This window comes from Pseudophryne corroboree, chromosome 5 (genome assembly GCF_028390025.1).
Source record: "Pseudophryne corroboree isolate aPseCor3 chromosome 5, aPseCor3.hap2, whole genome shotgun sequence".
NCBI classification, from domain to species: Eukaryota; Metazoa; Chordata; class Amphibia; order Anura; family Myobatrachidae; genus Pseudophryne; species Pseudophryne corroboree.
Window position 1 is genome coordinate 732,332,268 of NC_086448.1, and position 22,995 is coordinate 732,355,262.

Consider the following 22,995-nt stretch of genomic DNA (forward strand, 5'->3'; position numbering starts at 1 on the left):
AGTATGGGACCCAAAAATGTAGGATTTCGAATTTTGGATAAGGGATACTTAACCTGTGTATATATATATATATATATATATATATATATATATATATATATATATATATATATATAATATAAGCAGCAACAAGGACCGGCACTCCTATACTCCTTAAGATGATAAATGCCCAGGTGCCAGTATATGAAAGTGCATAGTCCAAGGTAGAGATGCGGCACTCCAGGACTTAATGAAACATGCCAGAAGCAAATTCAAAGAAAGCTGTCAGCGCAGCATAACTTGGTCAACGTTTCATTTAATTTCTTAAATTTCGTCAGGACAACATCAAAAGAACAAACAGAAGTGCTTACCTTATATATCAACACAACATACAGACTTGTCCACGCAGCATGAGCGGGTCCCGGACGGGGACTGATGATGTCACCGTCAAGTGACGTGCACTCTCCAGCGCCGTTGTCATGGTAACCCGCCGGGCTTAGCCGCACCAATGCTGAGGGTCAAAAAAATACAATAAACACATAAAAAAGGAAGATAATGTATCGTTTGATATATTACCTGTGATTTTCTTATTATATGCATCTTGTGATTGGCACATAAAAAGTGCATTCTCCGGATGCATATAAGCTTTATTATAAACCTTATGGATATCTGTATACTGTAATATTATGGGCTCATGTCTAGTCATATTGAAGTCATCTTACTTTTTTATGTGTGTTTATTGTATTTTTTTGACCCTCAGCATTGGTGCGGCTAAGCCCGGCGGGTTACCATGACAACGGCGCTGGAGAGCGCACGTTGCTTGACGGTGACGTCATCAGTCCCCGTCCGGGACCCGCTCATGCTGCGTGAACAAGTCTGTATGTGGTGTTGGTATATAAGGTAAGCACTTCTGTTTGTTCTTTTGATGTTGTCCTGACGAAATTTAAGAAATTAAATGAAACGTTGACCAAGTTATGCTGCGCTGACAGCTTTCTTTGAATGTACTTCTGGCATGTTTCATTAAGTCCTGGAGTGCCGCATCTCTACCTTGGACTCTGCACTTTCCTATACTGGCACCTGGGCATTTATCATCTTATGGAGTATAGGAGTGCCGGTCCTTGTTGCTGCTTTTGTGTTATGGGGGAGAACGAGTAGTCGTCCGTTTTCTAAGCGACGGATACCCCTTCTTCTATACTGACAAGGCACCCAACAGGTTATTTCCAGGATACAGACTGTCCTTTCTTGATTTCATCTGCACTTTTCATTCACCGGGATTCCTTTTGGTGTGTCTTCAATATGGCAACTGGCACGGAGCAACCAAGTACCAGTGGATACAGGGATTTTGTTTTACCGCTTGGTGAAATGCTCTCTCTCTCAGAGAGTGATGCGGAGGGCATACTATTCCCGGAGATTACTGAAGCCACTGATATCACCATGCCTAATGGACAGATCTTTTTCAAACTATTAAAGTTGAAAATGAAGGAAATCGATTATTTCCTACATGGTTCCACACTAAGTGACTATTTCCGCAAAAAATTGATCCCAAGGGGATTCAGGATTAAGAACACCCCCACCATCGGTAAATTCAATCCTGAGTTTTGCCGACGGTGGGTGGCTGTTCTTAACAAGTGTAGTTTTGATTTACTTTTGTTAGTTATCGAAGAGTCCAACCGTGAATTAATCTGCATTAAAGCAAATATTACTGAGCTTGAAAAAAGCATTGATGACACTTTTAGTAAAGATCCGGAAACCAACTGGATGAGTAAAGTACAGGAGCAGACCGACAAATATTGACAAGATCTTCTCAAATTTAAACGTGAAAAACTGTCCACCGTTCAGAGGGACTATCAACAGGGTACTGTATATCCCTGGGTCAATAACCCAGGTGTCTCCTCTAAACCAAATAGATCCTCTAGATGGCATCAACGACGTGATCGTAACATCAATGACACATCTGACACACAATCATCCCAGAGCGACCGTGATAGTGATCCAACTAAAATCTCTGGTAAACCCCCTTTAGGGGTTCGCACCCGCGCTCAGCGCGGGGTCCCCCCCAAAATAGCAGGCGAGGGGGCCAAATGGCAAAGGATCTTCAAGCAAGAAGCGTGCAGTAAAAAAACGAACATAGTGTTCAATCTATCTGGGAGAATTTTGTCCGATGAAGAAATGAATGTCCTCAATAAAGGACTTTCTTTTATTCCATCATCAGAATTTGATAAATTTTACTGGACAGTGAACTTACATAAATTCACACGACAGATACGACTTAAAGAATTTTATGAGAAACAGCCGGTTCAGCTTCCATCGTCACAGATACAACGATTTAGACCAAAATCGTTTTTTTGACCCTTCCTTATCTAATAATTCACTGAAAGTGTTAACAAGAACTCTCAATCAATATGTTATCGTGGAGGCAAACAATGCCACTTCCCCTAGGAATAACCTTACTAGGGTAGAACGAGCAGCTTTAAAAAAAACCTACAAGGTTATCAGGATATAGTAATTCGCCCCGCCGACAAGGGCGGAGGCGTAGTTGTCTTAGACCTGGATTACTATCGGCAAGATATACTACTACAATTGAATGACACTGAGGTTTATGGGCGACTGATGTCAGATCCCACCATGACATTTAAAAAGGAACTCGACACTGTCCTATTGGAGGCTGTTCACAGCGGCTATATCACGCATAAAGTTATTCAAGCATTGACCACAAACCATCCCAGGACTCCTGTTTTATATTCAATTCCAAAGTTGCACAAAAACTCTACACATCCACCCGGGCGGCATATCATCAGTGCCCGGGATTCTATTTACTATATCATTTCACAATATCTTGACAGTTTCCTTCAGGAACTTATCCAGGATCAACCAACTTATCTTAAGGACTCTTCTCAGAAAATTGGTTACTTTGCCTACTCTACCAGATGGATGCCATTTGTACACACTGGACGTGGTATCCTTATACACCAACATTCCCCATAACCGAGGGGTGCAAGCTGTCCGAAGATTCCTCACGGGTAATCTGGCGTACCGGGGCCCTGACATTAACTTCTTCTGTGAGCTACTGACATTGTTTCTAGCGAGAAATTATTTTTTATTTGACCGACAATGGTATGTCCAACTGCGGGGCTGTGCCATGGGGTCTTGTGTGGGGCTGTCCCTGGCTAATATTTTAATGTTTGAGCTTGACAAAAATCTTTTTCTTTTGAACCCCAGCATGCAATCTAAAATTGTGTACCTAACACGGTACATAGATGACTTGTTCATTATTTGGGCTGGCACCACCCGGGAATTCAGTTTAGCGATGGAGCATATTAACACGATGGATGCCAATATATACAATTTACGTATCAGATTAGTGATAAAATGGTCCATTATTTGGATGTTGAAGTTTCCCTACAAGATGGGAAGGTCACTACTGATCTTTTCAAGAAACCCACGGATCGCAACACAATTCTGAGGGCAGATAGCCAACACCCTGGTTTTGTTGCCCGCAGTTTACCAAAATCACAATTTCTGCGGGCGGTCCGCACTTGCGATACTTTGGAAAAGGCAGAAAAACGCATTGATCTGATGATACAGGACTTTGTAGTTCGTGGTTATGAAATTGCCCGGTTGAAAGCAATTAAAAAGCAGCTTCTGGATATACCAAGACATGAGGTTCTCTCTATCAAGGCAACAGGTCATAGTAGAGACAACAGGGTTCCTTTTGTACAGGAGTATCATCCATTCAATCATAAAAATATGCAGATGGGCAAAAGTTTGTGGTCCATACTTACCGTTGATCCTGACCTTAAATCCATCAAGGACTGCAAACTAATGCCTAGCTATAAATGAAAACGAAATCTTTGTGATATGTTGGTCAAAAATGACATTTCATATATGGATAGTGCAACCCCTAGGACCTTCTTGGCTCGGCAACCAGGGTGCTACAAGTGTTTGGGCTGCAGCACTTGTAGGTCGATGGAATGTGGTCCCACCTTTAATCATCCTCACTCGGGTACCAAAATCAGGATTAAGCATGTCTTATCATGCCAGAGTTCATTTGTTATTTATTATATCAAATGCCCTTGTGGCTTGCTTTACATTGGCAAGATCATTCGATAATTTAGGGAAAGAATGGCATTACATCGCCAGGCCATACGTTCTGCCCTAAAGGGTACCCCTAAAGAACAGCCGGTAGCCCGTCACTTCCGTGAGGCCAAACATTCTTTAGCCAGTTTGCGTCATAAGGTCATTGACCATGTCCCCAGTAACATTCGGGGGGGGGGGGGGGGGGGGTGATCGAGGTGCCCTCCTACTTCGTAAGGAGGCTCGCTGGATATTTGAGCTTCGCACACTTGTCCCGCACGGGCTCAATGAATCTAATAACTTGTGATGTTTATTGTGATTTTTTGTGTGATTTTTTTGGTGATTTTCATTATTTCTTGTGATTGTCCTTTAAGCTTCATTTCTCCATGCCCTAGCAACTTTTGAGATTAGTTGCATATTATATTTGATATTCATTTGATAAATCATTTCATTGTATGCATTTATACTTGGTATATTAATATCGTTTGATATATTACCTGTGATTTTCTTATTATATGCATCTTGTGATTGGCACATAAAAAGTGCATTCTCCGGATGCATATAAGCAGAGCCGTCTTAACAGCGGTGTAGGCCCCTGGGCACAGCAATTCACTGGGCCCCCTACCCATGCTCCAGTGGTAGGGGTGGGAGGAGTTATCAGCAGCAGCTTTGATGTCCCGCGGGCAGTAGGGGGTGTTCTATCTTCTGCTCAGCATGTAGGACCTGAAGCAGTAATTTCTGCTAATTACTCCTTTACTGCACAGATGGAGCTAAACTGTAGAAGGAGACATTGGGCTGAATGAAGAAGCCCTGGTACATGACTTCCAGGGTGGTAGGGGGTGTTTAATACATAGGGGAGGGGTGGCTAGTGAAGTGGGCTTAATATTTGTCATTTTATGGTGGGAGGGCAGCTTGCTTGACTGCAGATATCTCAAGTTCCTGAAAATATATTTCTTAGATTTGAATGGGATAAAAAACTAGAGAGTCCTACCTTTCAGAAGGTTCTGGGGACTTGGGGATCAGAGTTCAGGAGCCAGAGCAATTCACCAATGAAAATCTAAAACTGCATATTAGGCATATGGAGCTGGAGCAGGGATCAGCTGCTTGAAGGCTGATATCTCTGGTTCTGGACATAGTTGAAACAAGCTGCCAGTGTCCACTAAAAGGGGAGAGTCACAGCTTTTGGCTTATAACCTTAGAAATACTCTAAGTCAGAAAGAACCCGAAATATCTGGTTGGGAAGAGCAATTAACAGGCTTGGATGGGGACCACTGCTTTCAAGTCGGATATCTCTGGTTCCCCAGGGCCGATTTTCAAAAATCTGGTACCCCTGGAAAGAGGGGACCCTCAGCTATCAGCCTAGGGCCCTTATTCTCTTGGGGCCCTTGGGAAAGAGCCCATTGAGCTCATACAAAAAGACGGCCCTGCATATAAGCTTTGTTATAAACCTTATGGATATCTGTATACTGTAATATTATGGGCTCATGTCTAGTCATATTGAAGTCATCTTCCTTTTTTATGTGTGTTTATTGTATTTTTTTGACCCTCAGCATTGGTGCGGCTAAGCCCGGCAGGTTACCATGACAACGGCGCTGGAGAGCGCACGTCGCTTGACGGTGACGTCATCAGTCCCCGTCCGGGACCCGCTCATGCTGCGTGGACAAGTCTGTATGTGGTGTTGGTATATAAGGTAAGCACTTCTGTTTGTTCTTTTGATGTTGTCCTGACGAAATTTAAGAAATTAAATGAAACGTTGACCAAGTTATGCTGCGCTGACAGCTTTCTTTGAATTTGCTTCTGGCATGTTTCATTAAGTCCTGGAGTGCCGCATCTCTACCTTGGACTATATATATATATATATATATATATATATACACTGTGGCAGGAAAGGTACTTTGCAACCTGTAAGCTACACACAGGGTCCTGGGGGGGATGGAAAGTGTGGATGGACTGGGTTCCCATCCATTTGGCCCAGACCAGGTCTTATAGGCTTCTTAGCCCAAGAAGCTGCTTCATCAGCCAGCACCTGGGTGCTGGGTTTAAAGCAGAGTCTCTCCCATGAGTCAGGGCTCCTGAAGGCAGTTAGTGTCTAGGTGATAGGCCTGCTGGGGACAGTGGGATCCGTAAGACTGGGGCACTAGTGTCAGGGTGCCGGGACCTGAAGGGTTCCTTATTTAGTAAGAAGGAGTGAGGCAGGGCCTAACCTCCCTGGTTGTTTATACTAGATACAGTGATCTTTGTTTTATGTGTATCTTTGTTTTTAAACAACCTGAATAAAAGGTATTTGTTGTTTTTGCACAAGCCTGGAGTCGGTCGCTGGTGGAATTTTAGTAGCAGAGCACATTCTAGCAAGACTACTGTTACAAATGGCGCCTGAACAGGGACCCTTCTGCTAGTCATGTCACAAGTGGCAGAGGACACAACAGCCGCAAGGTAGCGGCACACATACCAGTGAACTCCAGACCAAGCTGAACTCATGGGCATCAGTACCAGACCAAGGGTGTTGTGAGTAGTTGTTAAAACCAACCCCATGGGGTAAAAATAATGTTTTTTTTAAATTGAATGTGTTTGATTTTGGTGCAAAGGTTTGCATTGGCAGCAAAGAGGTTAAACAGATTGCCTGGACTGTTCTGTTTTTCCTGCTTTGCACCATTCATTGAAAATAGCTGTGTTGATTTGCTCTAAGGGGTTGCAAGCATCTGATAATTTATGACTGAATTTCTTTTCCAAGCTTATTTTTACCTGTGCCTGCAAAATCTGGTAAAGAGAGTCTGGTGTCCCTGTTAATTAGCTCATTAAGACCAATTAAGCAAAGCTGAAACCTTTTATATAGGTGGATCTGTTTAAGTAGATAAACTTTGTGGCACTATGTGTCCCAGCAATCCCTGAGTTCTAGTTTAAGAGCCTGGAGGGAGAAGTTGTTTATTTGCACTACCAGTGTAAGGTATTTGGGACCACTATGTACATGCTACCTTTCAGTGCTAAAAGCTTAATCTGTGCTAAAAAGAAAAAAGAAATTTTTATTTTCCCTTTCACTCACAGTTTTCAAAGGTAACAGGGTGAATAAAGATTTCAGATATACAGCATATTCTGAAGTCTCTTCAAATGGGTAACAAAAAGAGAATTCATGCTAAAAAAACAAAAGGGGTGACAGCTCTAACACCTCTGGTCAGGAACTTATGTGACCCTATTAAAGCCCCACAGTTGGAGACTGAAGTGGAGATTTTATTGGGAAGTAATCCAGATCTTGGGGAAGATTTTAGCATGGAATCTTTTTTTTTGGTGTCACACGATAAGTGACCTTGAAAATAATGTCCAATTAAAGGACCAGGAGCTAGAAGAGCTTAAGGAAAAATGTAATTATCTTCAAGAGCAGGTGAACATCTTAACACAAAAGCTGGAGAAGAAGGAATCTCTTTTGTCTGACTCTCTGACCAAATTGGGAAAGAGTAGAAAAGAGATTGCCAAGCTCTCAGGCCAGGTGTCAGAGTTACAGAAAACCTTGGCAAAGGCTAAACTCAGATCTGAAAACTTTGTAGTACATAGCCATGGACTATTAGAGAAAATCTCCTGTGACCAGACACGAGATGGAAGTCTGGTGCTGGCCAATAAGGCTCTGTCGCAAGACTGGGCGGAGCTTCAAGAGGAGGTTTCTCAGCTAAAACCATTGGCTATGCCTAGTTTCAGTTCAGAGACAGGCGTAGCTACACCAGTTGCTGAAGATGTTATGCCGAATGTTGGGTCAGAGACATTATCAGCCGAAATGGAGATGCCATCTTCGGGGGGGAAATTATGCCAATGGTGGTGCAGGCTGCGGAAGAATGGTACCATACTGTATTGGAACCCAGCTATACTGGATTCCCTGTTCCAGCCAGAAGGAACAGGAAAGTTGAGCCAGAGCTGCCAGTGCCAAAGGCCCGGAAAGCTCCCTGCTATGCCACTAGTAAGGCCATCTGCCTAGAAAGTGGAAATGAGGCCCCTTCCTCAGAGGTAGAGCATTTACAGGCACTAATGTCCATTCAGTTGGTATTGCCATTCCAGAGCATGGAGGAAGCTGCAGCCATTATTGCGCAGCGCACAGAAAATCCACGGGAATTTTTTAAGCAGCAAGAGAGAGCCACATCAGATGGCAGTGTTTTGTTGCTAACCCCTAGGATGGCAGTGAGAAGTGCCTCCCAAGCAGGAATACCTCATTCTCCGGAAAAAGAATGTCATAGTAGCTTGGGTGAAGAGTGGAACAAAGCCCCCTGAGTTCAGTGGAACCTGTTCAAGATGGAGCATGGCAGCCACAGGGGCTCACAGAAGATGTGTTTATGGAGACACGAGATGAGGATGTGGGATTCCCGGCTGCTCCTCAGTTTACAGGGAGTGAGGAGGAAGCGGTAATAGAGCTGGGAGAGGTTGACTTGATGTCAAGTGATCATCCACCTCCAAAACAAGAATCCTCTAATCTGCTGGATCTGTGGCAGAATGATGAACCCCAGGAATCTACCTGGACAGATGGCAATTTGATGACTATTCAAGAGCCAGCCCATCCTAGAACAGGAAGTCTTATCTGAGCTGGAGATTGCTTCTGTTGAGGTCTTGGAAACCCAGGATCCTTCTGCTGTTGATGCAATGTATGTTCAGAAGTTAATCCCTGATGGGACATCACAGGATTAGAAGCCCCCGGTTCTGAACATCCATTACACATGTGAAACTTTCTCTGACAAATCACAGACAAAGACCGTACCTTTGGAGGTGTCTAGCCTATGTGAGCTAGTCATGGCTAAGCTAGTTGCAATACAGGAGTCCACTTCCGAAGTCATCCAGGAACTTGCTTCTGAAGGAGTTCCATTCTTGTATGAGGAGGATAAAGTGCAAGATTTTGATCTTGGGGTTGTTGTACCCCGGCATGATCCACCATGGGAGGCTCAAGATCCAATTGCTGAACTGGGACAGTTCATAAAGGACACACTAAGTAAGGAGCAAGAACCTGTCTCAGAGGAATTGGTGCAGAGTCCCATTTCTGAGGTTTCTCTACCCAGGGAGAGTTCTCTATATGAGACACTAGAGCTGTAAACTTTGAGGGGAGAGTTCCAAAAGCTGTCCCTACGTAACAGCTAGCTAAAAGAAGTAATGAAGGAGATTCTGGAACTGAGTCGAATAAGAGACCTGGACAAGAGAATCAAAATGGGTTATGTGCCGGTCATAGAACAGCAAGAGTCGGTGACTAGGGTCAAAGATGGGAGATCGGAGGACGAAGCAGTCACGTTAATGAAGAAAATGTTATCCAAGCTGGAAAGACTGAAGAAAGCACTAAAAGTTCAACAAATGAAAAGACTTTCTGAGACTCAGGACCAATGCCTCACTCTGAGGGAAAGGGTGGGGGCAAAGTTGGACCATGACCTCAGAACAATTAAAGTCAGGGCAGAGACTAGGTGTTACCAGTGCCAAGAGCTTGGCCATAAAAGGTGGAATTGTCCATATAGGCAAAGACCAGTGAGGGCCGGGGTAACTACTAAGCCCAGAGTGAACTTAAAAACCTTCCCCAGGCCAGAGTTGGTTAAGGTCAGGGGTCACAAACACTCAGACAAGAATGAAGCGACTTCCTCAGTAGCCAGTAAATCCAAGCCCGATAAGGGAAATATCCCTAAAGGTGGATAGGTGAAGAGGAGGGGAAGTTTAGTGGGCAACGGAAAGTTGTCCAATAAAACGACCACTTTGGCCACTATGCCAAAGTGGAGGGAAAGGTAAGCTGGCACAGTGGAGTTGGTGCCACCAACCTTTAATGGAAATAGATTCCAAGGCCAGTTAAAAGGGCCTCGGACGTGTACTTGGGAGAGGAACTTGGGACCCAGGTGTATGGGCCCAAGTTATGTCCCAAAGATTTGTCAGCCCTAAATAATTAGCAAGGTTTCACATTTGCCAATGTCACATGTCGCTTTTCTGAGCCAGGAAAAGCTGAGGGAAAGGGTATGTGGCAGGAGAGGTACTTTGCCACCTGTAAGCTACACACAGGGTCCTGGAGGTGGATGGGAAGTGGGGATGGACCGGGTTCCCATCCATTTGGCCCAGACCAGGTCTTATAGGCTTCTTAGCACAAGAAGCTGCTTCATCAGCCAGCATCTGGGAGCTGGGTTTAAAGCAGAGTCTCTCCCATGAGTCAGGGCTTCTGAAGGCAGTTAGTGTCCAGGTGATAGGCCTGCTAGAGACAGTGGGATCCGGAAGACTGGGGCACTAGCGTCAGGGTGCCGGGACCTGAAGAATTCCTTATTTAGTAAGAGGGAGTGAGACGGGGCCTAACCTCCCTGGTTGTTTTTACTAGATACAGTGAACTTTGTTTTATGTGTATCTTTGTTTTTGCACATTCTAGCAAGACTCCTGTTGCTATATATATATATATATATATATATATATATATATATAAAACATCCATGAAAGCGGCACTTGGAGACTTGGTTAAAGTGATGAAAAAAAGTGCTTTTATTGTAGCATCATCGATCTACGTATCGGGGTCGCAGCCCCTTCGTCAGGATAAATGCATACATGAAATAAAGTGCTTAAATACCTGGTGAATATCGGAGTCCTCCCCTCTGCTCCCTGTCACGCTGCCAGGTTTCCGGTCCTGTATTCACTACACCCCCGGAAGTGACACAGCTCCGGTCCGTCCGGCTAACGTGCTGGGGCTGTGGAGAGTAACCATAGCAACCATAAACAACTCATGTTCAATGTTGCCATTGTGGCAAACTCAATCACATTGTAATTTAGTACAAAACAAAGTGCATAGATTAAAAAATATAGCATTAATGTAACAAACAGCTGACAAAATCATTTGTACAAACAAATTAAAACTTGTTAAACATATTACTACAATTAGCTAATATACTGAAATCTTCTATAAAAAGCATCTCAGATTTAACGACTCATTCAGGCCCTTCGGGTATTGAGTATCCAACTCATATATCCATTTGGCCTCAATCTGAAGGAGTTTTTTAGACCGATTACCACCCCTGAGATTTTTAGGAACATGATCTATAATTTTGTAGCGCAAAGTCGCCATACTGTGCCTTGCTTGAACAAAATGGCGGGCAACCGGTTGTTCACTGTTGCCTGTTTTTAAAGGCTCTCGGATGGCATACCGGTGTTGTGCCATCCTAGTTTTAAATTCACAGTCGGTCTTGCCTACATATACCAGTCCACATGGACACGTTAGTAAATAAATTATGAATCGTGAACTGCACGTGAGGAAATGATTAATATTATATTTCCTCCCTGTGTGAGGATGCTGAAATGAATTCCCCGGGATAAGGTAACTGCACGTAGTGCACCCACTACATCTGTAACAGCCATATTTGCGTTTCAAAAAATTCCTAGTATCAGGGCCTGTGGAAAAGCCTGAAATATCGGTCTTAACTACATAATCTCTGATACTGCGTTTCTTCGAATAACTAGACAAAAGTTTTGTCTGGTATACTTCTCCCAAATCTTTGTCTGTAGCTACTATTGGCCACAGCTGACGTGCCTTTTTAGCTATGTATGTGCTACTGGTATTGTATTCTGTAACCCATGGAAATCGGCCTTTTAATGATTTTCGTTTATTGGATTTGAGTAATTGTTTCCTTGATATTTTTATTGCTTTTTCCCGTGCCAACCTAAGCTCATTCAGCGGATAACCTCTCTGTAAAAATTTATCCTGCAATGCATCTAGCTGAGCATCCCTGGTCAGTTCCTGATTATTAATGCGACATACACAGATGAATTGTGAAAAAGGAAGGCCTTTTACTGTAGATCTTGGATGGAAGCTATCAAATTTAAGCAAGTTGTTTCTATCAGTCGGTTTTGTGAACATACTAGTGTTAATAACACCATCTGTAATTTCTATTAATATGTCCAAGAAATGAATCTGTGTCTTATGAGTCTCCATAGTAAATTTAATCGAGCTGTCAGTGTTATTATGCAGCTCTACTAGAGAAATAAGATCCGATTCTTGTCCCAACCAGAATATTAACACATCATCTATGTATCTCTGGTATAGTTGTAGACGTGTAGATACATGGATGTCTTGCAAAAAGATCTCTCTTTCAATTTCCCACATAAATGAATTGGCAAAGGCCGGGGCTACAGCCGACCCCATGGCACAGCCAGTACGTTGTATATAAAACTTTTTGTCATATAAGAAATAATTGTGAGAAAGAGAAAACTCTAAGAGAGATAGAAAAAAATTAATATCTGGACCTGTATACAGCGGGTTATTTGTAATTAAGTGTCTGACTGCAGCCACACCCGCCCCATGTGGTATACAAGTGTATAAACTCGTGACATCAATAGATGCCAACACAACCTCCTGTCTCAATTGTCCCATCCCTTCCAGTTTGCGCAATAATGCTGAGGTATTTTTAAGATGTGTGGGTGTATTTTGTATACACGGTTGTAAAAAGTAATCACAGTATCGGGAAATGGCTTCACACAAGGAGCCCCTGGCTGATATAATAGGCCTGCCAGGTGGATTAGCCATATCCTTGTGTAATTTGGGAATAATATAAAATATAGGCACAATTGGGTATTCTACCAACAGGGCTTTCTTAATACCTTCTGAAATTATGTTAGATTTAATCGCATTATCTAATAATTCCTCTAATTCACGTTTAAAAACATTAGTGGGGTCAGCAGACAATACACCATAAGTATTCACATCAGATAAAAGTCTGGTACATTCGATCTTATAATTTTCTATATCTAATACCACTACGCCTCCCCCCTTATCTGCATTTCTGATGACAATGTCCTCCCTCTTGCCCAAGTTTTTTAATGCTTCATATTCAGCTTTAGGCAAATTGGGATAGACTTTGTCATGACATTCATCTTTAGCTGTTTCTAACATTCGGCTAAACGTCCTGATGGATGAATTCACAGTATTCGGTTCAAAATTAGACTTAGACAATTTTCTCACCTGTGGAGGAATCAATGTACTACCTGTGTCCACATTAGATGGACACTGTTTAGCAAAATGTTCTTTTAATTTAAGAGACCTTGTGAGTTTATAAGTCTCTATTTTCCACTGAAATGGGTCCAGTGTGCTTGTCGGCACAAATGATAGTCCTCTGCTGAGTACTGCCTCCTCCGCTGTGGACAAAGGTTTAGAGGAAAGATTAAATATTAGTTGTTTTTCACTCGAGGTGGCCTCGATCCTGCGCCTGATCCTCTCCTGCCGCCTCGTCTGCCCCCCTCTCCTCGTCGGGGCACTTCTCTTCCTGCCAGGATTGCCCTGGTGCGCACACCTAAAGGGACATCTCTCTCCTTTCGTGGATTTCCATGGGTTAATTCCTCTGATTCACTCATCGAAGTACTGGAATGATGTGCACGTTGATACCGTTTTCTATATTGTGTCACATGTTCAGATTGCGGTTTGGAGGTGTTACTCCCCAACCATGTGTACACCCTGTGTAGGTCATAATCTTGTTGTACCCGTTGTTTCTTCTGTTTTTTAAATTTAATCAAATTTGCTTTATATATTTCAACTTCATCCGAAAGCTTACTTAACCAATCAGGTGGAGAGTCTGTTATAATTCCATGTTCCCGTTCAAAATTGGCTATCTTCTCCTTAGTTATATTTAACTCACGAGTTGACTCCTCTATCACTAAAACCATTAGATCCATCGAACATTTGTTCAGAACTGAAATCCACTTCTTACAAAAAGTGGCATCGAATCTACCAATGGTCGGTGTATTGTGAATTCTAAAGCCCTTAGGTATTTGTTTGGCTCTATGATAATCAGAAAGAGTCATTGCGTGGTATAAAAAGTCTATTTCTCTTTTCCTCAGTTTAAACAAATCTCTATAGTGGTCTTCATGAGTGGACCCAGTTGTAGTATCAAATATCTGTTCCTTGTAGAGGATTTTTTCCACCTCGGCATCCGAGAAACTCAGGGTATCGGTGGTATCACACTGGAGAAACGACATGGCTCCTTCCACTGGCGTCTCGCTGTTTGTTGTCATTATGCCGTTTTGTAGAAAGTGCAAGTGCTGTGCAAATAATATTCCTTAAAGTGCAATAGTGATAGTAAAGTGCAGTGAGAAAACTCCTGTCTTTTAGCAATGGGGGATGGGTCGGTGCCTTGGTTATTGCTTTGGAGTCCTGTTGCAAGGATCCTATGCATGTATGCAAAACCACGTTACCCGGCACTCCTGTGTATTCCCTCCGTCAAGTAACAGCTGCTCCCGTGCCTTCTTAAACGAGAGTGCATGCTCCCGTACACAAAACATCCATGAAAGCGGCACTTGGAGACTTGGTTAAAGTGATGAAAAAAAGTGCTTTTATTGTAGCATCATCGATCTACGTATCGGGGTCTATCACTATTGCACTTTAAGGAATATTATTTGCACAGCACTTGCACTTTCTACAAAACGGCATAATGACAACAAACAGCGAGACGCCAGTGGAAGGAGCCATGTCGTTTCTCCAGTGTGATACCACCGATACCCTGAGTTTCTCGGATGCCGAGGTGGAAAAAATCCTCTACAAGGAACAGATATTTGATACTACAACTGGGTCCACTCATGAAGACCACTATAGAGATTTGTTTAAACTGAGGAAAAGAGAAATAGACTTTTTATACCACGCAATGACTCTTTCTGATTATCATAGAGCCAAACAAATACCTAAGGGCTTTAGAATTCACAATACACCGACCATTGGTAGATTCGATGCCACTTTTTGTAAGAAGTGGATTTCAGTTCTGAACAAATGTTCGATGGATCTAATGGTTTTAGTGATAGAGGAGTCAACTCGTGAGTTAAATATAACTAAGGAGAAGATAGCCAATTTTGAACGGGAACATGGAATTATAACAGACTCTCCACCTGATTGGTTAAGTAAGCTTTCGGATGAAGTTGAAATATATAAAGCAAATTTGATTAAATTTAAAAAACAGAAGAAACAACGGGTACAACAAGATTATGACCTACACAGGGTGTACACATGGTTGGGGAGTAACACCTCCAAACCGCAATCTGAACATGTGACACAATATAGAAAACGGTATCAACGTGCACATCATTCCAGTACTTCGATGAGTGAATCAGAGGAATTAACCCATGGAAATCCACGAAAGGAGAGAGATGTCCCTTTAGGTGTGCGCACCAGGGCAATCCTGGCAGGAAGAGAAGTGCCCCGACGAGGAGAGGGGGGCAGACGAGGCGGCAGGAGAGGATCAGGCGCAGGATCGAGGCCACCTCGAGTGAAAAACAACTAATATTTAATCTTTCCTCTAAACCTTTGTCCACAGCGGAGGAGGCAGTACTCAGCAGAGGACTATCATTTGTGCCGACAAGCACACTGGACCCATTTCAGTGGAAAATAGAGACTTATAAACTCACAAGGTCTCTTAAATTAAAAGAACATTTTGCTAAACAGTGTCCATCTAATGTGGACACAGGTAGTACATTGATTCCTCCACAGGTGAGAAAATTGTCTAAGTCTAATTTTGAACCGAATACTGTGAATTCATCCATCAGGACGTTTAGCCGAATGTTAGAAACAGCTAAAGATGAATGTCATGACAAAGTCTATCCCAATTTGCCTAAAGCTGAATATGAAGCATTAAAAAACTTGGGCAAGAGGGAGGACATTGTCATCAGAAATGCAGATAAGGGGGGAGGCGTAGTGGTATTAGATATAGAAAATTATAAGATCGAATGTACCAGACTTTTATCTGATGTGAATACTTATGGTGTATTGTCTGCTGACCTCACTAATGTTTTTAAACGTGAATTAGAGGAATTATTAGATAATGCGATTAAATCTAACATAATTTCAGAAGGTATTAAGAAAGCCCTGTTGGTAGAATACCCAATTGTGCCTATATTTTATATTATTCCCAAATTACACAAGGATATGGCTAATCCACCTGGCAGGCCTATTATATCAGCCAGGGGCTCCTTGTGTGAAGCCATTTCCCGATACTGTGATTACTTTTTACAACCGTGTATACAAAATACACCCACACATCTTAAAGATACCTCAGCATTATTGCGCAAACTGGAAGGGATGGGACAATTGAGACAGGAGGTTGTGTTGGCATCTATTGATGTCACGAGTTTATACACTTGTATACCACATGGGGCGGGTGTGGCTGCAGTCAGACACTTAATTACAAATAACCCGCTGTATACAGGTCCAGATATTAATTTTTTTCTATCTCTCTTAGAGTTTTCTCTTTCTCACAATTATTTCTTATATGACAAAAAGTTTTATATACAACGTACTGGCTGTGCCATGGGGTCGGCTGTAGCCCCGGCCTTTGCCAATTCATTTATGTGGGAAATTGAAAGAGAGATCTTTTTGCAAGACATCCATGTATCTACACGTCTACAACTATACCAGAGATACATAGATGATGTGTTAATATTCTGGTTGGGACAAGAATCGGATCTTATTTCTCTAGTAGAACTGCATAATAACACTGACAGCTCGATTAAATTTACTATGGAGACTCATAAGACACAGATTCATTTCTTGGACATATTAATAGAAATTACAGATGGTGTTATTAACACTAGTATGTTCACAAAACCGACTGATAGAAACAACTTGCTTAAATTTGATAGCTTCCATCCAAGATCTACAGTAAAAGGCCTTCCTTTTTCACAATTCATCTGTGTATGTCGCATTAATAATCAGGAACTGACCAGGGATGCTCAGCTAGATGCAATGCAGGATAAATTTTTACAGAGAGGTTATCCGCTGAATGAGCTTAGGTTGGCACGGGAAAAAGCAATAAAAATATCAAGGAAACAATTACTCAAATCCAATAAACGAAAATCATTAAAAGGCCGATTTCCATGGGTTACAGAATACAATACCAGTAGCACATACATAGCTAAAAAGGCACGTCAGCTGTGGCCAATAGTAGCTACAGACAAAGATTTGGGAGAAGTATACCAGACAAAACTTTTGTCTAGTTATTCGAAGAAACGCAGTATCAGAGATTATGTAGTTAAGACCGATATTTCAGGCTTTTCCACAGGCCCTGATACTAGGAATTTTTTGAAACGCAAATATGGCTGTTACAGATGTAGTGGGTGCACTACGTGCAGTTACCTTATCCCGGGGAATTCATTTCAGCATCCTCACACAGGGAGGAAATATAATATTAATCATTTCCTCACGTGCAGTTCACGATTCATAATTTATTTACTAACGTGTCCATGTGGACTGGTATATGTAGGCAAGACCGACTGTGAATTTAAAACTAGGATGGCACAACACCGGTATGCCATCCGAGAGCCTTTAAAAACAGGCAACAGTGAACAACCGGTTGCCCGCCATTTTGTTCAAGCAAGGCACAGTATGGCGACTTTGCGCTACAAAATTATAGATCATGTTCCTAAAAATCTCAGGGGTGGTAATCGGTCTAAAAAACTCCTTCAGATTGAGGCCAAATGGATATATGAGTTGGATACTCAATACCCGAAGGGCCTGAATGAGTCGTTAAATCTGAGATGCTTTTTATAGAAGATTTCAGTATATTAGCTAATTGTAGTAATATGTTTAACAAGTTTTAATTTGTTTGTACAAATGATTTTGTCAGCTGTTTGTTACATTAATGCTATATTTTTTAATCTATGCACTTTGTTTTGTACTAAATTACAATGTGATTGAGTTTGCCACAATGGCAACATTGAACATGAGTTGTTTATGGTTGCTATGGTTACTCTCCACAGCCCCAGCACGTTAGCCGGACGGACCGGAGCTGTGTCACTTCCGGGGGTGTAGTGAATACAGGACCGGAGACCGGGCAGCGTGACAGGGAGCAGAGGGGAGGACTCCGATATTCACCAGGTATTTAAGCACTTTATTTCATGTATGCATTTATCCTGACGAAGGGGCTGCGACCCCGATACGTAGATCGATGATGCTACAATAAAAGCACTTTTTTTCATCACTTTAACCAAGTCTCCAAGTGCCGCTTTCATGGATGTTTTGTGTACGGGAGCATGCACTCTCGTTTAAGAAGGCACGGGAGCAGCTGTTACTTGACGGAGGGAATACACAGGAGTGCCGGGTAACGTGGTTTTGTATATATATATATATATATATATATATATATATATATTGGATTTTTTATTCCATGAACTGAATTCTAGCTGTGTTGTTCTTTCCATCATCATCATCTGTAGTGGTTACTGCGATAATGTGCAAAACTGCTACAGTGCAATTGTTTAAAATTGGTTTCAGTGACTACTGAACCGTCAACCAAGAAAGGAATTTAATATAAGCAAGGTGAAAAGTTCCTGGGAACCTAAGGCTGACATTATTAGTATTTGAGATATTCAAGAAAATAAAATGAATTATAAATAAAATCCCTATCCAAATAAAACACTTAGATCATCATACAGTATATCTGCAATGCTTCACCATGAAAATGGGCCATAGCGTAATATTGTTCAAAATGGCTGAAATGACCAATCTAATGCACATGGTGTTAAACAACGTATGTTGATGTGTTGTATCATCATGTGACAAACAACTTTAATAGGATCTCATGTAAACTCATTTGGTGCCTCTCTAAATAACTGCTCATGTCATAGAATGTTGGGAGCAGCCACTAGCTCAACCTCAAGGGGATGTTTGTGCTGAGTGATCAACATCACATGTGATGGCTGCATAAGCAGTTAAGATATATCTAGAGAGAGAGACGCAACATGAGTTTGAAGGAAAGGTTAAACAAAATAAGATTAATAGTGAAAGACCTCAAGAGAAATAATTGGCCAAATCTATGGAAATTAGTGACATTTGGCAGGTGATAATGGGATAAGGTATAAAAAAAATGTGAGAGATGGATGGATGGTCATGCATTTGATAAGGTTTGATATAAAATTTGGTGTAATGGCAGGCATTACCTGGCTTTTTTTTACTTTCTGTCTTCACCACACCCTTCTCTTTCTCTCCATCTCTCTCTTTCCCTCTGCCCCAACAATTTCTCCACACCTTTCTGCTACCACCGATTTCTTTTTATTCTCCATCAAAAACCAACTCCTTTTCCCTTCCCCACTGTCTCTGTCACCACACTGTTGTTTTCTGACATAGGTGGGAAGGTCAGAGTTCATACCAAGTGTCACTACTTTCCAATGTGATTGCATCATTTTTATTTGCAGTTATTATAGCTATATATTAATATCAGAAGGCCGACTTTATGAGTGACTTATTTCTATTATGCAGTTGTTTGAGCAGGGTACATCTTATACCAAATTAAAGCTCTTGGTCCGTAGATTTGCATAATTATATTGTTGTTGTTGTAATTGGTTGCTTCATTTTGGAGTTATGTGGCAAAACATCTGCCTGCCATTTGAAATGAATCACAATTGCCCGACTGAAACCAGGCACATAAGCTCGTAGATTTTATATTTTAAGTTTCCGGATCTTTATGGCATTAATCCTTCCAGCTCTTATACCAACCCACTGTTCCCAGGGCCGGAGCTTCCACTAGGATGCTTTAGGCAGCTGCCTAGGGGCGCCGGATCCTGAGGGGACGGCCTGCTACAGCTGCCTGAAAATGGTAGCATGGTCCTACCTCACAGTCGCCGCAATCCCCCCGGCACTCGTATATTACAGTAGTCGCAACTGGCAAGCTTCCGTATTGCAGCCTTCAGCTCCGCCCCCACCTGGCACAGGCAGTAACTTTGTCTACTCCTGGAGTCCTGGCTGGGAGTGACATGTGGCGCTGCTCTTCATTCGCAGACTACTCAGTCCCAACTCTGCATCGCAGCCCGCAGGTAAGGTGGTTGCACAGTGCACTCTCTGCATTTGATAAGGAAAGAGGGGGAGAGCAGCAGAGCAGCAGTCTGGGGAGGGGCAGCAGTCTGGGGAGGGGGGGAGGAGATGAGCAGCAGGCATGCACACAGTCTGGGGGTGGGGGATAAGCAGCAGCACACACACAGATGGTGGAGGAGATAGAACAGCAGACATTTAACAGAGTGGAGGGGGAGGGGTGAGAGCTGCATGCACCCACACAGGATGGGGAGAAGAGAGCAGCCATGCCACAGACTGGGGAGGAAGGGGGGAGCAGAATGTCTTTCACCTGAAGGGTGGGTAGGGGCAGAAGGCAGAAGTTTTGCCTAGGGTGCCGAGAAATCTTGTACCGGCCCTGACTGTTCCCTGTTCCTTGTCTCTCCCCTCTGTGTCACCCCCTGTCTGCCCATCCCCCTTAGACTGTAAGCTCCCTCGTGTGCTTTTCCCTCTTTCACTCGTACTATGATCTCCTTCCCACTGCCTACAATGGCACCTAAACCTTGGGTGCTGCTGCCCTGCTGCTTATTTGAGTATCATGAACGCTGATGCAGCATTGTTTATAACCCATGTCCATGTACTGGGTATCTGGAGGATAGGTCTATACCATATGGTCAACATTCATATGGTTGACATGGTCAAAAGGCCGACAGGTTCAACTGGGCGACATAAGTTATTTAAATTTTTTGGCTTTTTTAAACTTTTTCATAAATTGCCATAAACGTTGTCTATGATTGAGAACAGTAACCTACCTTGCTGCGAAGGGGCGCGATACACAACTAATTAGGGATTTATGTGCTGAAACCTACAATTTGACACCCAAAAAAAACACGAAAAAGTTGTGTTGATATTTTAATGTGTTGGCCATTCCCTCATCGACCTTTTGATTGTGTCGATCATTTTCACATGTCGACCATTTGGGGTTAACCTAGACACTGTCGACTTTTTTACTGTTGAGAAGCCAGAGGTGCGGGGGTTTGTGCGAGAATGCCCGTATTTTTAAAGTGGTATCCAGATTGGTTTTCCCTTGTAAATGATGAGCGGTTTAAAAATACAGGCATTCTAGCACAAACTCCTCAGCCTGGCATGACTCGGTCTGTGTATGCTCATCAACCATACACTTATGCTCCTACGCAGACTTGTGAAGTTCTGTCACGTCTCTGAATGGGTTTAGTTTCGCCTTCCGTTATGCTATATTATACAACTTTCAATCCAATTACGACCCCTGAGTGATGATACTGGTACTCAGTGCTATTCCTTGAACTATGATCCTTTAGCTGCTCTTAGTTTCCCTTCACCACACCTTCACCATTCATGCCTAAAATGATTCTGGTGTCTATAAATAAAAATATGTACAATATAAACTTATAACAGTGCAATCTGTGGCCAATTAACTCATTGGTGCTCTTAGAATTTCTTCTGAAGGAGTTGTAATTAGGAGCCCCTTAATCAAAGGTCATTAAACTTGTCAATGTGAAGAGATGTGACAGGCAGCTATTGTTTACTGAGCTGGTTGCTGCGAAGAAATAGAGCAGTAACTATATACTTTACTGAGGTACACTTCATAATACAATTTCCCTCCCTCTCTGAATCTGTCATTTTCTCAATTACCTTAACAGCCGTGAAGTAAAGTTGAATATATTAGTACAGTACGTAGCTGCATTCAGTAGGCATAGTTATGGGCGGCCATTTTATGTTTTCATTCTTGTCCCTTTCAGGTATTAAACTTGTCTCCTTCTGTGTAAATACCCTAGGGACAGATGTACTAAGCCTTGGAGAGTGGTAAAGTGGAGAGAGATAAAGTATAGAACCAGCCAGTCAGCTCCTGTCTTTCATCAAACACATCCTGTAACATGACAGTTAAGACCTAATTGGCTGGTACTTAGGGGTATATTCATGTAGCGGGTGAAAAGATGATTGTTATTTTTTACTATTGCATCACTTCAATGCAATATATAGCTTTGTTAAGTATTCACTAACTTATTGTTTGCTCCAGTTGCCAGTCACCACACCTTTTGTGATCAAAACATTTTAAGCTTGCAGCCCATCGTCAAGGGACCCCAATTTTCTGCAAGTACCTACACTAACATATATGTGAGCCACACCCAACAAGGCTTTATAAAGCCTTGATTGAAAGCAGACAATTGATTGATTAAAAGCCCATGGCGCCGATAGCAAAAGTCTTCTATTTTGTATACATACACTATATGGAATTAATATGGCCGCGCGGGATCAGTATGAAATACCTCCAATCAAAATCCCGACGGTCAAAATCCTGACAAGGTCAAAATCCCGACATGGTCAAAATACCGACATTTAAAATACCGACAAGGTCAAAATACCTACATTAAAAATGTTGACAGGTCAAAAAATGACATGAGTTTTTCAGTTTTGAGGGGGTGTATGTCGACATGGACACCATATAAGTGTACCACGTCCCCTCGCATGGCTCGCCTTGTCGGTATTTTAAATGTCGGTATTTTGTCCATGTCGGGATTTTGACCTTTGGTCAATGGTTGTCGGGATTTTGACTGTCGGGATTTTGATTGTCGGTAAATTGACTGCATCCCGGCCGCGCAGCTAGTACCACATACAATATGGGTAAAACTGAACACAGGCATATTTATTTTATTTTCTCTGACGTCCTAGTGGATGCTGGGAACTCCGTAAGGACCATGGGGAATAGCGGGCTCCGAAGGAGACTGGGCACTCTAAGAAAGAATTAGGACTACCTGGTGTGCACTGGCTCCTCCCTCTATGCCCCTCCTCCAGACCTCAGTTAGAATCTGTGCCCGGCTCGAGCTGGTTGCACACTAGGGGCTCTCCTGAGCTTCTAGTAAAGAAAGTATTTATTAGGTTTTTTATTTTCAGTGAGATCTGCTGGCAACAGACTCACTGCAACGAGGGACTTAGGGGAGAGAAGCAAACCTACCTGCTTGCAGCTAGCTTGGGCTTCTAGGCTACTGGACACCATTAGCTCCAGAGGGATCGAACACAGGCCCAGCCTCGGTCGTCCGGTCCCGGAGCCGCGCCGCCGTCCCCCTTGCAGACCCAGAAGCATGAAGATCTTCACGGAAATCGGCGGCTGAAGACTCCGGTCTTCATTAAGGTAGCGCACAGCACTGCAGCTGTGCGCCATTGCTCCCTGTGCACACCACATACTCCGGTCACTG